Genomic DNA, 17,701 nt, shown 5'->3' with positions numbered 1-17,701 from the left:
ATCAATCTCTCGCAAAGGATAAATTCATGAATAATTAAAAGTTCCAGTTGTAGCACAATTTCTAAAACTTTTCCGCGATATCCATAATGTATTTTAATAATATTTTGGATAACCTTTCTCTTAACTGTCCAAAATTAAAAACGAAAAATATTAGATTATTCTCAATTTCAAAATTTTCCTGCTATTCTTTTCATAAAATGCTGATTTCATATCAATTAATAAATTGTAATAAATAATAACAAATTCATAAAAATATTAAATACATATCAATTATCTCTTTAATTATCGTTTCGTCGCTCTATCGATGTCTTGACGTTTCTCTCTATTTCGATACGTTCAATCTGTAGATACGCGATAAGAAGGGGTTAATAAAACTGCCTCTGAACGTGTGCCGGGCATGGCACTTGGACACGTCCAGCTCGAAGATGGCGGAGAGCGAATTTCCGGCCGAGCGGTCGAACAGACCGCAAAATGTCGATTGGCTGCGTCGCGTAGAGTCCCATCAGAATTTCATTACGCGCATAAACCCCACGGTCAATTTCAAGCCATGCCTCCGGTACACCTCAAATGGCAACACGAACACATCGCAGACCTCGAACGTTGCGTTCGAGGTAATACTGATGCGTATCAAAGCGTCAATATTAATCCTCAGACACGATATCCAATTTTCATCTTCTCTCCCAAAGTGATTATAATGTATTGTAATACAATGTGTTACATAAATTGTATTAGTATACATCAATATGTTATAAATTGTGCTACAAAAGAGAGCATCCTCTAATTATAATTTAAAACAATATCCCGCAAACAATGTAAAATAATGTTAATATAAATCAAAAAGTGCAATAAATACTTCAGTTAAAAACAATTTTCATTTACCGTTTGAAAACCTTTAATGTCTATTCATCTGATGCTATTGAAATAATAATAAAGCATCCGGTATGGTATTCACAAACTCGACGGACAGAAAAAATAATGTTCGCGATACAGAGTGCAGAGTATGCCGACGGGGCAATTAAATCTCTGGTGCGCTATTAAATTTTCACATTATCTGCGGATTATACGCGATCGGTTTTTATGTCGTTTGTAGAGTATAACGCGCGATATGTGCGTGATGAAATAAAATAGAAATCGCGGTAAAAAAAAAAAAAAATCAATATTTATGGAACCTCCTGCGCGATACAAAAATCATACGCTAGCGACGAGATCGTTTTGACTCTCCGATGCCCAAAGTGCGTCAGAACGTCAAAGCATTTCAGTAATATGTTCGACATGGCAAAATCGATGGCTCATCATTTGACGTTTCCTGCAAATATCAAACGACATGTGAATGCATTAACACGCACAATTACGGATAGATAAACACGTCATGTTTTACCGCTCAAACGCTGTTTAAACGCTGTGTGACGATTGAATGGCCTCAAATACTGCACCACCAATCTCTCCTGTTTAGCTTATGTCGTAAAGTTAATAACGGCAATTCGCGTTGCAAAACGATGAAAAAAGAAATGAAAGGCAAATTTTACACGGTGTTTTATCGCGCATTTTATTGCAATGCGTAGTTCGAATATTAGTTACCGAATTTATAAGAAAATTTTACAAGAGGATTATATTAAAATTATATTGTATTATATATTAAAATTATATTGAAATGATCATGTATATGGATAATATAAATAATACGTCATAATTGATGTTTTATGAATTCATTAACATTCAATTTTCTGTCGAGCTGAAACAAATGGGACGTGTATGATCAAAGGTTTATAATAAAAAGAAATGTTAAGTTGAAAAGAAAATGACATGAATCGCGTTTAGTTCATATTTAGCTTTCGATCGCAACGACAAGAAAAAGTTTGAAACCTTTTTTAATAATGACACACATCTTAAAAACAAAACACCTTCTCTACTACGAGAAAACAATATTTAAAAAATATTTGTTAATCATAATCTCACCTAGCAAATTTATTTCACGCGATTAAAATTTGATGTTGCTTTCAGCTTTTAAATCGCTTTTTTTCTGAAACTACAAATTATTCACGGCTAAAAGTATTTGCAGGAAAGATTCGCGTGTGATCTCCCGACGTATCGGAGCTGTTTTGATATTGAATAATTCTGTAAGTTAAAACCGACTGTAGACCGAAAGGTTCCTCGCAGCATTTATTCGACTGGAATGCTGTCGTAATTAACCGTTAAAAAGTTTTGCAACCACGGAGCGAACTAAAGCGAATAATGGTCAGTACTTTTTGACGGGAAAGCGCCAGAGGAGAAGCTGGAATCGGATATTCTTGGCAATTAATCCGATTAAATGTGTCAGAAATCTAAAACTAAATTAAAAGGATCTCAATGAACGGTACTTTAATATTACCAGAGTCTATACCCGTCAACATATGTGTGAAAAAAAGATTACCTTTCTATCTGAAAATTATTAAGTCCCTCACACGAATATTTTTGATTCGGATGAGAGAGAGAGAGAGAGAGAGAGAGAGAGAGAGAGAGAGAGAAAGAGAGAGCGCGTTCGAATTAAGTTCCCCGTGTTAATTATTACCTTTCCACACGATTGATAATCAACCGCAACTCTATCTCGTGAAATATAATGATAACTGCTAAATGTGTTATTTAGATGTACATTTGGAAGGTGATGAAAACGATGCTGCTGCAGCTATTACACAGTTACTGCAATGCGCATGAGATTAGCAAATTTACCAGAATTTACCGAATATATACCGAGCGTATCCTGCTTCTGCCGCTCTAGGAAATGCTGGATTACTGGTTTACCGTCGCCGAGGGTGGTTGCACTTCGCTCCCGGGTTTCTAATTTCTAATTACTTCCGCGGTTAAACACCGACACGGATATTTACTCGCGATGCACCCGATTGCGTGATACGTCCGTGTTTAAATCGCGAGATTGAGACCGGCGAGCGATACGTGTGCATCCCAATTATCTCAAGTGACCAATAAATTCGGCCATCCATTCGCTTCATCGCATACGATCTGGCTTGTGGCTGATCGGCCTAGCTAGGCTGGCTGCATCGCCTACGATAGCGCAGCTCCCGGGATAACATTGTTTATCGCCCTAACGGCGCGAAGTTAGATTAGTTCGGTATTAACGACACCGAACACATCGCAGGCAGCCGCGAGGGAATTGCATCCTCTCGCGACGATTCCCCGGGTAACGATTCAATGTGCTCGGCTCTCAGCCATATACAAACAGCTGCTTTAACGGCGCGTCGAATGGATGCTCCCACCACGCTTCCGGTTTTTCCCTCTAGAGCATTATCCACTTTAGCCCCGGCAATTCCTCTCCGAAACTTGATCGACTAATGGATGAAGATGATGGGAAACTGGATACGAAAGGTAAATTGAATTTATGGAATCGCGATAACTCCGGGAACTAATTTTTTAGTCCTCGGTAAGAAATAGAATTGGGAATATTGAGCCGGAAATGTCGCGGCAATTGCGGTAATGTCCGCGATATTAATCTATCATATGTGGGTCCATGGGCCAAATTTATTGGACACAATCGCTCTCTATTAAATCGGCACGTATACGGATGCACAATGGAAATATATAATAATTCATCTGCACACCGCGCTGTGTACGTAGCATGCATCTCCCGCCGGTCCAGCAGCCCAAAGGGGGCTCGATAATTAAATGCTGGCTTTCACAATCGCTCGCTCGCGCAGGACACCCGGAATAACGACGAGCGTGATAGTTACGGTTACCAAGAGTTACCGTATGGCGTATGTCACGCGATCAATCCAGCTCGCGGACAACTCCCGACATCGGTTATACAATTTCATTTGGACGACGTGTTTTACGCCTATTACCGTTTACAGCCTCTCTGACTGTCGCGTGTGTGATCATTGCTTACTCACTGTCATAATTCGCGTAACATAGAAGGGATTTAACATAGAAAATTTTTAATAGTAATAAAGTAATAAGAGAAAGAGAGAGAGAGAGAGAGAGAGAGAGAGAGAGAAAATGTCGCGAACAAGTATTAAAAAATTTAAAAATCTATTATCTTTTTAATCACAATAATAAATGAGAACAAATGAATAATAAATTAACACGCACAAACAAGAAGAAACTAAAAAACATTGTGAGGTACATTGTTCATTACACGATGGAAAAGATAAATTATCACGGCAACAAACACGTACCGCTTAGCGCGAAGATAATCAACATTCGCGAATGTTTAGCCAGAGGAACGCTTGACAAATGGATCAGAGTTTCTCGATGAAAGTTAGGAGAGAGCGCGGTGAAGCTAAAACACGTTAGTAAATCTACGGACAAACTGTTACTATCTTCAGATTCCTGAGCAGAACATCGGAGAGAAGCCTCTAATTGCTCCGAGGATTAAGCGAGACGCTGCAATCTGTCTATTCCGCGCCAAGTAAGAAATTTACAATGTTCGTACTCGCAAATTCCCACAAATCTCATAATTAAAGCCACTTGGCAGATTGCCGTGCTTCGGGCATTCATAAGTTTCGCAATTTGCAAAATGAACAAACAATCTCTCGTATCACACTCGAAATCTAAATTACATCTGGTTTGGAAACACGAAGAGTCGTCTTTTGAGAGGAACAACAGATGATTAGATTACGTTTTTTAAATTAACGCTCAAATAACAAAAAAAAGTTCTCTAAAATTGATATTGACTTTTTGCTTATTTACTGAGATTCATTAACGTCTATGTTGATTGGCTATTTGCGTTTGTTGCTGAATATATCTATTTTTTCTTATTTTTCATTATTTCGTTAATTACTAATGTCGACCAGAATCGAGAACTGTAATCATACACGAGAACGTAATCTTGCTTACTTAACTCAAACGCACTTCCAAAGTTTAAACAAACTTACTCGTATCTTCGGTGACACTTTGTACATCAAATTCGCGTATTAAACGCTAATAAACTCGAAGCTCAGGAAACTCTCGCGTTGACGAGTTTTGCAATGCTCTTCGGCATCCAGTATGAAAATCGTCCCTCCGCGAAGACGTGAGCGAACTGCCAAGATCCCGAAGAAAGAACAGGGAATCTAGTAAACGAAGATATTATACCTAGGATCGCGCTGCTCGATGGCCTGTGTTTACGGTGCGCAATTGTGAGACCCCCAAGGGAGATTTTACGAGCTCCTAATACCTTGTTTCGAAGTGTCCGAGCTATTTTCTAGGTCAACGGAGGATACCGTACTCCCTTGGGATTGAGAAAACCATCTAATGTCCTCATTCTGTCCCCGTTTTATTCGCTCGCGAATTGTGTTCGTTCATCTCCTTTTAGATTTTCATTGCGATTTCATTTAACCCGTTCGTGTTCAATTAACAAATATATAAATGCAATTCTCTGTATATAAAATATCGAAATTATTTTTAACTGTAGCTAGAAATGTAATTTAAAAAATACTATTTTAAAGATATTCGGTTTCAATGCATGGAAGTGATATTATTGAATTTATTGCTGTAAAGTGTAAAGTAAATAGTTGATTGCTAGGTATCTTTACCATTTTTTTTTCGCACCTGCATTTAAGAGAAAAGTTTTAGTTTTTCATCATAAATAATGCATGCGTGCATGAAAAAAAATAATTTTTTACAATTTGTGCATATTCATCACTTTAATTCTCTAATTTTTCGATTGACCGTCGCATATGTTAAATGTGCAGGTTCGTTGAATATTATATTCCGGACACGAGCGGAGTGATCGAGTGAATCTACGAAAGATGCAAAATCGATTCCGGTGGCGTTCTATAAATCCGCAACGCGATCCTAAATTTGTCCGACGTCATTCCGGTCGGCTCGCATTTGGCTCGCGATCGCTCCGCGGATTTAGCGACAAATCGATCATATTAGGTTGCGCCATCGTCGACGAACAATGAGCGATCGGGCGTTAATACCGCGATTTGCAGTCGCACGAAGAGGCCGACACCGCCTGCACCCGATGGAATATCAAACAGGTCTGCTGTCTGCATACGGCTTGACGCCGTCTCTTTAAAACTTTATACTCGCCCTTTACACTCGCGACTCAACGCCGCCGTTCGTGATTTCAGTTTGCCTGCTCGCTTTGCTGCATATACGCTTTTTATATAAAAGCTATCAAGCGTATATTTTTAAAGATTCTTAAAAACATCGCAACATTCGAGTTGGTAGCCTTTGAAATATTTTTTAATATTTTCAGATATTATTTTTTGAAATAACAAATCGCCGAATATGTATAAGAATTTTTAAATTAATGAAATTTGATAGTAAATTTCTGTGATAAAATTTGGCTTTCGAGATAGTGGACCTTCTCTGACTATTGTGGAAATAATTTAAACTTGATGTAGCGAATTCATATAACGTCCGCCACACACAGACGGAATATCGCAGCAGCGTCGGCTTAATGAATTCCTTGTACGGATGATAATCGCGGCAATTAGATAAACGCGTGCGCGAACGGACTTCGAGCAAAAGGATCGTCGCCGGTGGTCCCGTCGCGGCCGCGCTTACAAATCCTCCTTAGATCCTTTACCGGAAAGCTCGCTACGCCGGACATTACTCATTGGTCGACGACGACGACGACGAATGCTGCTAAAAGACTCGAACCACCAACATCGAACCACGTGATGAACCGTAAGCCGACGTTTGTCACGTTCCTGCCTCGAGAAAATAAAGAAAAGTCGCCGGCGACTGGGACCGCAATTCCCAGGACATAAATCGCGAATGTATTAATCTTTAATGCGACATGTAACTTGAAAATGCTAGACTTAAATTTCTCCGATACTTTCGAATGTCGAATTTACGGTAGAAACAAATCACGATCGATTAAGAGTCGAGCTTACAACAAACAAACATAATAAATTGTTCTAAACTACGCAACTATAATTATAGAAAAGGTAATAGCAAAAATTAAAAATCTTAATTATTTCAGTCTTTAATTATTATAATACTACAAATGTTTTAATTATTTTAATAATACTGTTTTATTGCTTTTTTTTTCTTTTCTGTAAATGTTGTTGATTTAGCAATATGCATTTATTACGAGCAAATTCTCTTAAATTTTCTCTATTAACTAGACATTTAATATAAAGTTCACGAGCAAAGAGGGGAAGTCATTTTCATTAAATAAGACAATATTGTCGGCGATGGAATGAAGAAACAGCGCTTTATATTCGCTTCCACCTGCTGGGATTATTAGCAGAGAGGTAATTGAGTTTGTGAAAGAGGAAACGCGAGAAAAATCAGCAAGACCTTTGTGTAAAAAGTTTCTTGAATTCATAACTGGCATAATTGCGTAATAAATGCAACGAGCGTAATAGGCAATAAAACGATTAATATTTGAGAACATCGGGATTTCTTTAATTTGATGATTAATATCTCATTATTTAAAGAGTCTCACGAAACGCGTAAACATCGCATCACTTAATTAAACGAACCTGTCACGTCGTCAGAACAGAGTGTGTACCATTTCGATGCAGTATTTTTAAAATCTGCGTTACGCTAAAACAGCAGCCTTTTAATCAAGTTTGTTTGATGGGCTTTCGATTGAAGTGATCTTGACCACTCGAGATCCAATTCAATTAAATTCTTTTCACACAGAATTTATGCAACTCGAATCCTGTGCGAATTGCGAACGTTAAACGCGATCAACGATGTATATCATATCAGCCGGATACACGATCGTTGTTCATTTAATATTCGCATTATTGACGCGAACGGAATAGGTAAAGTTCCCGATGCATTTCCCACACCGCCTTAATCGCACACTTATTTGCTTATGAACGACGTAGTATGCGTTTCTCATTTGCATGTACGCATCAACATAGAGCACAAATTGCCTTGACGACTGCTTAACATCGTGTTTAGCGTAAACACGTTACCACATTGTCGTATAATGCGAAATAATCGCGCGCATGCAGCCTCTGAATTAGACGACTAATTTTCAAGAAATTCAAATTCGATCAGACAGAATCAATGATAACAGTTAATTAAAAAATAAACTGAAACATAATTTATAACAAATGTCAAAACAAGCAATCATTTGTTTCGAATAAATTCAAGATTACGCTTAAAAAAAGATAAATTTGATTATCAGAACGTACGATATTATACAGATCAAGTTTATTTAATTATCTCTCTCTGTCTCTCTCTTTGAGAAAACGATGATATCAAATACTGTATGTAAACATATTATTGCTACGATATTGCGATAATTTTTCTACAATTTTATAAAAAAAACAAGATACAAAATTTTACATCCAATTACAGATAATTACCTATACATACGATGCGTGTTACGAGGCTGTTCCGTTGCACTTACTCGCTTTGCGCAACACTCATTTGTGAAAATATGATTAACTACGATCGCACGGCACTTTGTGCGGCACTCCCGATATTAAACGCGACGCGCAACTCCACGGAATACGACATTGTGCAAGAAATATTGTTACTAAATTGTATCTCTATACTTTAGTTATTTAATTCGGCGATTCGTGTGTTACTCCGCTCTCTCCGTTCGAAAATGAAGCGCGGATTACATACGAATCGATGAAAAGATCGAGACGCGTCGCGCGAATCCAAGCAACATTACCGGAGTAATCATCAACCGTCGCGACGAAATGACTTCCTATAATTCCCGTTCCTCGCTTTCTGTCTCGAGTGAATAGACCGCGCGAAATATCAGCCTCGATATAGCCAACCGTCATCTTGATACGGATCTCGATACGTTGTCGAACGTAAAAGCTTATCAAAAGCGTGCTGATAACCGTTCATTGCAATAATCGTGGCGGAAGATCGCGCTTGGCGTCTCCCGGCAACTTGTCGCGTTCGTATTCCGAAGGGTAATGCGACCTACGCGACGCGACGGCCGCTGCGTACCACTCGAGTCTCACCGCGCGAATAACAACAAAGCAATGCAAACATAACGCCGACCGCGCCGAGCGTTCAACGTACGTTTCAAAATGCCGATCCGCGTGATATTTAACCTGCAACGACGAATATTTTTCCACCTCTCAAATAATCGATTTATTGGAATCATGCTGAATTCGCTTCAGATATGCGCATCCGGGATAAAATGATAACGAACTAGTTTAATACGAAACAAAGATAAACTTTATCTTCCTCACATTTAGATTTGTTAATTCTTTCGCGCGGAGTAATTAATCACCTAAGCTGCGAAAATTAATAACAGACTACGGATCGATGCACATGTGTGAGCAGAGTTAAATATTAATTTACACATTAACGGGTCTGAACGCGTCAACGCTACCTTTGATCGCTTTTAACTCGAAAACTATTTGCGACCCCGAGATTTTCAATTTTCCTGCTCTAATTAGTTTCTAAAATACGCTGTTAAAGTATTGCACGGTAGTCGTGGCGTATATGAATTTTTCAGAAAAATATATTTTATTCTAAACTCGTTAAAGCTGGTAAAATGTTTAATAAAACGTAGTGAAATTTTCTACTTTCTGCGAACTTTATGTTTATATTAAATACAAAAATTGTTAAAATTGTTTTCTCGCTTCCGCGATAGCAAACTCTCGGGACCGATCGATTTTACTGCCCGCTTCTTATCCGGTTCTAGGAATCAATTTGACGACAGAAGAGTAACAAGTAGCATATAAAATCTTATAAGTTTCCAGGAGATTGTCCAATTTCGTTGCATCAATCGGATAAAACGAATACGCTGAGACATATATATATACATAGTGGCGCGCGCGCGCGCACGACCAATATATCGATATATAATATGTATCATACATATGCATATGTAATATATATGTATGAAACTTTATATGTTATAACTTCAAATAAAACCGCGGAACTTATAAATGGATGAAACCACAGGAGAGGAAACTGTCTCACAACGCGAACTCTCGAAAAGCGACTTACGCCGTTTTACATGCGTGAGCGTGTGTGTGTGTGTGTGTGCAGTATATGTGCAAGCCAAGGTAACCACGCAAGCAAAGAGAAAAGTTCAAGATAGACGAAGTGCGCCCAAGAGAGAGAATATTCGAAAAGATACGAACTACGCTTCCTCTAAATCCGTTCTATTGGCCTTCGATAATCGCATGCAAAAGAAGCTTTTATCTGGAGAAGAAATATGGGGGGAAATCCGTCTCATTAAAGATAAATTATTTCGTAATTTTAATAACAATTTTTTCTTCGGGAAAACTTTAAGTTTCTTAATACTGAAAATATTCAAACGGATTCTTTGTTACTTTATAAGAGAGAGAGAAAGAGAACGTTTAATATTCTTCTATTAATATCCAGGAAACTTTTTTCAGCAAAATTCGATGCTAAACTTGATTAACAAGTTTAAAAATACAACAGATACCGTATTTCCCTTAATTCCCACTTAATCTTTCTCAAAGGAAATTGATTCAATATTACCAAACGATTTAATATTATGCAGTGTTAAGATATTAATCTTTTGTTTAAGTCCCTAATAAAATAAATAAATACTTAAAAACTTATTTAAATTTTTAATTTAAATATTTAATTAAATTTAGTTATAGCTAGTCACATATAACTAAATCAGAGATAAAAAGATAAATTGAAGAAAAAAGATCGTAAGATAGCAGCTTTCTCTTCTTTGTAACATTAAGAGAATATTATCTTTCTGCATATTGTCTGATAATATGGGTATAAATTGCAAGAGTTGATTAAATTTCTGACAGAGAACTCTGTAATGAAGAATAAAAAATAACGTAGTCGAAGTAGAACGTTGCCACGAATGCAACAAAAGGACACTATAGTAATGAATAGGCAGATTGTCAGCAAAGGATATCTCCGGAGTTTCCATTTCGAACGCGGTGCATTTAATGAGGGTTGAATTCATCACTTGACAGTGATGCTAGATATCAATTAACGGAGAAAAAGCCCCGCGGGCCACTTTTACATCGCCGACTGCCAACTAGAACGATCTCGCTGTGTTTCAACAGACAATCAAATAAAAGCATAATTAAAAGCAAAAAATTTCAAACGCGTTAAGTGTCAGAAAGCTGGTTTTCTTTAATATCGGGAAAATGTCACGTTTGCGATTTTTATTTTATTATAAATATCGTTTGTTGATACTACAATCTCGGTTCTCCAACAAACTATCCAATCACTTCAAATACAAAAGATAAAGGGAAATATTTTTAGAAGAAGAACCCCCCAATATAATTGAATGCATTAACTAAGAATTTCCGACAACTTTCTCTTGTGGAAAGAATGTTTCTAACATATCGATCCGTTTACTGCATAATGTTATTATAATTTACCAGACATTGCTTCAAATGTTACATTCAACATATTTTTGTTCGATCTAGAGAAAACCCAGGGAAAATAACGAGGTCTTTTCGGATCTAAGATACCATATTTTTGAGAAGCGATGAGGCGCGAACGATGTATAAACATATTTATAACTCGAGTATTCCATAATCCCGTAGAGTTTCACCCCAATCATGAGGCAACAAATACTCCCTCGTTTTTCAGTAAATCTCAGCAATATCGTGTAAATATTATAGCACGCTTGAGCGATTTAAAATGCATCACTCATCGACTATGCAGATGCAAAATACGGTGACACCTTGAGGAAGCAGATACCTATTGATTTGCGCCGACTTTGAGTCGTCGTGATAAAAACTGAGAAAGAAAAAAAAGCGCGATTACGTCTCGCTCCGCAAGAAACATTGATCTCCAATAATTTATGTAACATATTACCCGTGCGCCGCGCACTTGTCATGACGTAACCAATTTACATTACACAGTCAATTACAGTCAATTTTCATTCGTCGTAAACAAACTCCAATATGTTCCGGCGATAACTAATGACAAACGCAGCAGTTATTTTAATATACGTGTGCAATATCTAAAAACAGAACATATCGTCGATTGGTGTCAGCGAAAAAATAGAGAAGTCATATTATATCAAAGATGGAATGTATGAATGAATGAATGGAATACGTGTCAAAGTTCCGTTTTTCCATTATTTTTCCGCGTTGGCAGTAGTTTCATATTATTTTTCCAAAATAACAACAATTTTAAAAAAATTATAAAGAACGGAGAAAATTACGAACGTTTACTAAGTTCATCGCAAAGTAACGATAAAAGCGTTTTACGAACCTGCGTAAGTCGCATTTAAGTCACGAAATTCTTGAAGATAAAGAACAACGATTAAGATATGAATGTCCATTTATGGAGTCACTATTTTTAAGGACAATACAATTAGCTATTTCTAACGGCAACATATTTTTAACGTCTATTCTATTAACGTTGCATCTTTCTTGTTGCGTTAAAGTATAAATTCTCAAAGATATAACTCTCTCGAATTTATTAAATATTCATTAACCGATAGCTTATTCGTGAGTAAATCTTAAAAATAAACCTTGAAAAAACATAGAATTAAAATAAAACGCAATTTTAACCAGATATTATTTTTTGCTTTTAATCTCACGAGTAAATATATCTATCTAATAATTTACTTAATAATTAATTATTTGATAAAAGAAGAACCATTTAACACATCGGATATATTTCGGATATATATTGTGCTTTATCACGCTACAACGATAAATCTAGGCAGAGTTTGATTTGATAAATTAATTTTGTTGCAAACCCACATTCTACTTTTTCAATACACTTATATTTATGGATAGTAACCGAACTTTCTCTCGAATCACGGTGACAAGAGTATCGTCTCGTCACATTTCTCGCACATCTTCCTAACCAGCAACTGTAACACGCGGCCTAACAAGGATTCTCCTTCGTCCTTTATCGTAAAGAGTACACAAGGCACTTTCCGCCGAGCGGAAACTATTTTTAGATCACCGGAGAGCTCTCCATTTGGCTCAGCGACACTTCCACGAGGAACTAAGGAAACTGGTAAATACCGGAATGTATACCGCGTGCCATCCCGTCTAAATCCCGCGGGTGCAATCCTGTAGAGGTAGTCCATTATGGTGGAACGAACCGTGGACTCAACGGGATAACCGAGAAATCTCTTCAGAAGGCACTTCAAGCGAAAACGCGCTCATCCCGTGAACCAATTGGATAACGAGCGATAAAAATTTTAAGATTTAAATAATCTGCAACGGATGGAAAGCCGGAACGCTCCGCGAATTAATGTATCCCGTATTCGTTTTCATCGGAAATTATGTTTTGTTTCTTTTCACATATAAAACAGCCTGTAATGAAATTTTTCTTTTTTTTCTCACAACAATATCATCTTAAAAAAAAAGATGAAACGCGCATAAATGTTTATATCAAATTATTACTCTGAGACTGAAGAAACAAAGGAATCAGTTTTGTTATTGAAAAATATCGCGGTATCACGCTCGCTCTATTATATTAATAAATAAATGCTTTCTCTCTCTCTCTCTTTCTCTCCTTCTCTCCCTTTCCCTCTTCCTCTCCCTCTCCCTCTCCCTCTCTTTACGTTATTAACTTAAAAACTATTGGACCGAATTTTTACCACAAGTATATAAAATAGGAGTAGAATTTTCCGGAGAGTGCTATAAAGTGTATAGTTTTTCGTTATCTATTTTCTGGAAACCAATTTTTTTAATTTTTTAAATTTCACCCGTAAGAATTAAAAAAATCGGTTTCCAGAACATCGGTAACGAAAAACTACACACTCTATAGCACTCCCCGGAAAATTCTACCCCCATTTTATATACTTGTAGTAAAAATTCGGTCTAATAGTTTTTAAGTTAATAACGTACAAACATACACCACCCGTAAGGATTTATTTTATATATTAGTATAGAAATAGATGGAAGAGTTAATAACAACGCTAAACATAAAAGGACTCACGTTTATCTCCGCCTTTTATTTCTTTGGGTTCCTATGTCTCTTCTTCAAAGGCTGCCTTTTCTTCCTCTTCTCCCTCGAAGAAATTTCCGAGATCAGTAATCCTTGCACGAATCGAAGCAGCACGATGCTCAAGTTCAAACTACGGAAATTTGTTCCGTTTTCACAAAACAGAAGGCCATGACTCCTGAACGACGGTAACGATCTAGAAAACAAACCAATCGCAATCAAAGATTAGATTAGATTAGATTAGATTATGAAATATCTCAGAAACATTATTTATCTCTAGTGTATAATAGCTGATGAAAAAGTGTGTCTTGAGTACAATATAAGTTTCGATAACGCAATATCTAATTTATCCGATAAATCTTGCGTACAATTTTTTATTAGTAAAATCTTTTATTATTACTTATTATTTTACTTATTTACTTATTATTTTATTAAAATCTTTTATATTTTTATGAGAAATAGATATATATATAAATGTATAACGCATGCACAATACAGTGCAATATTGACAAGACTTTTCCAATCGTCATAGTACAATAAAGGTTTTAAAATTCGGTTATTCTATATTTCTAGAATATATGATATTCATACACACATGTACATATGTATATTGCTGGCATATCACAACTTCGATTCTATTGAAACGATTGATATCGATTCTATCGATTTCTTCTATTGAAAAACAACTAGACAGATAAGCGAATAAATTGATATTTTGGATTAAATAGATAAATTTTAGAAGCAATATCTCTCCTCTATGAAATATTTAATGGTTAAAACCACAGCTTCTCTCTCTTTCCATATGGAATACATATTTAATTGTTTGTGAGATTGTTTAATAAATCTTGGAAGTTTTTAAATCTATATTTAGAGGAAATTATAAAATTGAAAACTAAAGCTATTTATTTAGACAAAAGCTATAAATACTGATCTTCAAACAGTGATGCGAGAGCACTCAAACGAATTGGCCGCGGCAACAAATTGGTGTCCCTTTTTTTTTAACGCACTCTACGATGACAAAGAGCTCTTTACCCAGTACGCGATTTGAGGCGAGGAAACGAGGATTAAACGAGAGATCCGGCGCGCGGCGACTTAATGCGACGCGTAAGAGGACTAATGCGCACAGATTTGTCGAACGTCGTCACGTAGTCTTACGCATTCAAGTGCGCAGCGAAACAAGTTAATTAAAAGGACCACCCACGGCAGTATTTTCGTTCCTCGACGAGATTGGCGACATTCCAAGTGCGGCACTCGAGAGTCGATTTTCCGCTTTCGTATCGTCTTCAAACGCCTCAACATCGACACCTCTCGGAATCGAGCATCGATTTCCATTATCTTTTCATTATAAGAAAGTTATAAAGTACATTTTCATTTTGATTGCAGTTGATTAATTTGACAGATAAATAGAGCGGTTCGTATTTATTAAATTTCTCAAAATGAGAAACAGAAATATGCGGAATAAATTGCGGAATATAACTTCGCGAATATAATTTCAATTATATAGATATCATGTATGGAAATAGCATTTTTCTTTTTATTATCGAATCACATAACCGTATTACTTGTTTAATGCATTAATCGATCGATAAATAACGTTTCATTATTATTATTAAATGAAGAAGTAGGTAAGAATGCGAAATAGCAGACATAATTTATAAAAACAAAACTCTTTACAAAAAGTATATTTCATATGACTTCATAATTATGTGGAGCATCATACAATAACTAAGAAAGGAAGTCAGAACCACATCTCTTATGAATTGCTTCTTTATTATTTCATACTCTATTCATACTCTATCTTCTTCGGTATTACATCTTCCTAGCTTCTCTTTCTCTTCTATTATCCTCCGCTATGCATCTGTGAACGCACAATGTAATTTCAAGCTTGACCTGAACTTCACGGAGAATAGTCTCGCGTCTAACTTTATCAAGCTCTGCCCAATTACATAACCGACAAGATCTCCGGTATGACCAGTGAACCACCGGTGATGCCTCGCTGTTTAGTCCCTCGTAATAGAACTTAATGCCATATTTTACGAGCTCGTAAAGCAGGCAATTAAGATCGCCACGGACCGTCATCGATGCTATTCGGTGGCTCGTCGGGAAAATTGATAGCAAATTAAATGTTGTTCACTCAAAAATGCGCTTGCCATTCTTTTACGTTTATTATACATAAAACCATCGGAATGTCGATTCAAATTACAGATTCCAACTTAAAGCTATTTTTTCCAGCACAAAGATTTTAGGCAAAATAAATTCTTTTATCGCAAAATCTCGACTTCCAACATTATCTCTCTCGCAGATAAAACCTTGAATTCAATTTCGGTCAAAATTTACTTGATTTTATGGTAAATAATGAACATTCTTGATACAATCCATAAAGGTACAATCACTGTTACAACAATATATCTATCCCAGTTTCGTTCGCTCACACTCTGTTTAGTTGTAATCCTACCATTTCCCTATCCTCCGAGTTACGATGTTAATACGTCGAACTAACAACTTTCGCGACAGAACAATGACTGCGGAACGGGTTCTCATTATACCGAGACTAGATTAGCACAGGCAGTTCATTAAGCTTGCGAGCTATGTAGGATCCGGGACGATAAATATTTACGTACTGCCGAATGTGGGTTACGTTTGCATATCGCACCCACGGAAGGATATTAAGAGCCGTTGCGAATACTATGGATCGAGAACGACGGGGGGGTACTACTGCGTAATAGTCCTGATAAGGAACTCACTTCCTTCGACTCACGCATCACGAGTTTTCCGCTTTTATCGTTTTGCCTTTGGCCATCAACTCCCCCATTACAAGCCTACGTCCGTTTGTCTGACATATTACTCGCTTATTTAAATACTGTTACCCTCTGAGTTCCAACATATCAAATTCCCTTCATCGGAGACCCACTTTATCCTAAAATTATCCTTCCATTATTTTTTACGACTCTCTGTATTTATTACTGTTTATACATGCGGAATATCTTTCTATTGGAAATTCATATCTCTTTCGACTGTCTCAATGCCCTCGTTCTTGCCTCGTTTTTGCCTCGATAGCTAATAATGTGCCTTCATACATATTATTAGCTATCAAATATTAGCCTTACCTTTTAAACCATCAAGATTAATTCCGCGCCTATTTTATATATCTGTCACAAGGAATACGAATATCTGGAATGCTATCGACTGGAAACTCGGAAGAAATTTGGAAAGAAAGAGGTTGGCAGAGTCAAACGCTGAAAAATTACAGAATACATTTGGAATTGGCTATACTTAGATCAGCGCGGAAGACAAGCTCTCAGGAATGATCGATGACGACATAATTATTAATCATTTGGTACTTATCGCGAGCAATATCTCTTAGGAACCGTGTGGGAGAATGAATAGTCTGAATGCAAACGCCGATCGATCCAACGGGCAGATATGAAGAAAACTCGAGGGCGAGGAGATATACGAGCGAGAGAAAACTATTTCTATGACAGAGAAGCTCTCTCCAATGCTTGTTCAAATGCTTATTCAGATTCAATTCCGATCGGTCGATGAGCGTGCCCGCCGAGTTTCGAGAGCACGATCGTGAAGCTGCGTGGCGTATACAACCGAGAGTCATATAAAAATAAAGGCATCGGGAGATGCCGAGAATTCCCAGAATCCCGTTTCCGTATTTTCTCGCCACCGTGCACGTAACATCTGTATTTGCGCTCTCGTGCGTAACTCGTCCGCAGGATATTCCGATATGGACGTGCCGAAATAGAGAAATGAGAGAGATATGGATTGAATGAAAACTCGCGGGTTTATTATTATTTCGCGCATGTTGTAATATGTATCCGTAACTCCGCGGAGAATCTGATTTGCCTCAGTAACCTCGGTACACTTTACATCGGGGTTTCCTAATTCGCGGCGCGAGCGAGGATAGAATCTCTGCATT

General features: G+C 37.1%; 1 protein-coding gene across 1 annotated transcript in view; it reads right to left on the bottom strand.

The window, feature by feature from the left end:
* Pde9 (phosphodiesterase 9) overlaps positions 1 to 17,701 on the bottom strand; it is a 144,874-nt gene that overhangs the window by 78,701 nt on the left and 48,472 nt on the right. Inside the window, exon 2 of the mRNA XM_071780184.1 lies at positions 13,771 to 13,972. The gene's annotated coding sequence lies outside the window, so the exon portion shown is untranslated. The remainder of the gene's footprint in view (positions 1 to 13,770; positions 13,973 to 17,701) is intronic.

Source organism: Temnothorax longispinosus, chromosome 6 (assembly GCF_030848805.1).
Source record: "Temnothorax longispinosus isolate EJ_2023e chromosome 6, Tlon_JGU_v1, whole genome shotgun sequence".
In the NCBI taxonomy this organism is placed as follows: domain Eukaryota; kingdom Metazoa; phylum Arthropoda; class Insecta; order Hymenoptera; family Formicidae; genus Temnothorax; species Temnothorax longispinosus.
Note: the sequence above shows the minus strand (reverse complement) of the source record. Positions and strands in the feature narration are given on the sequence as shown.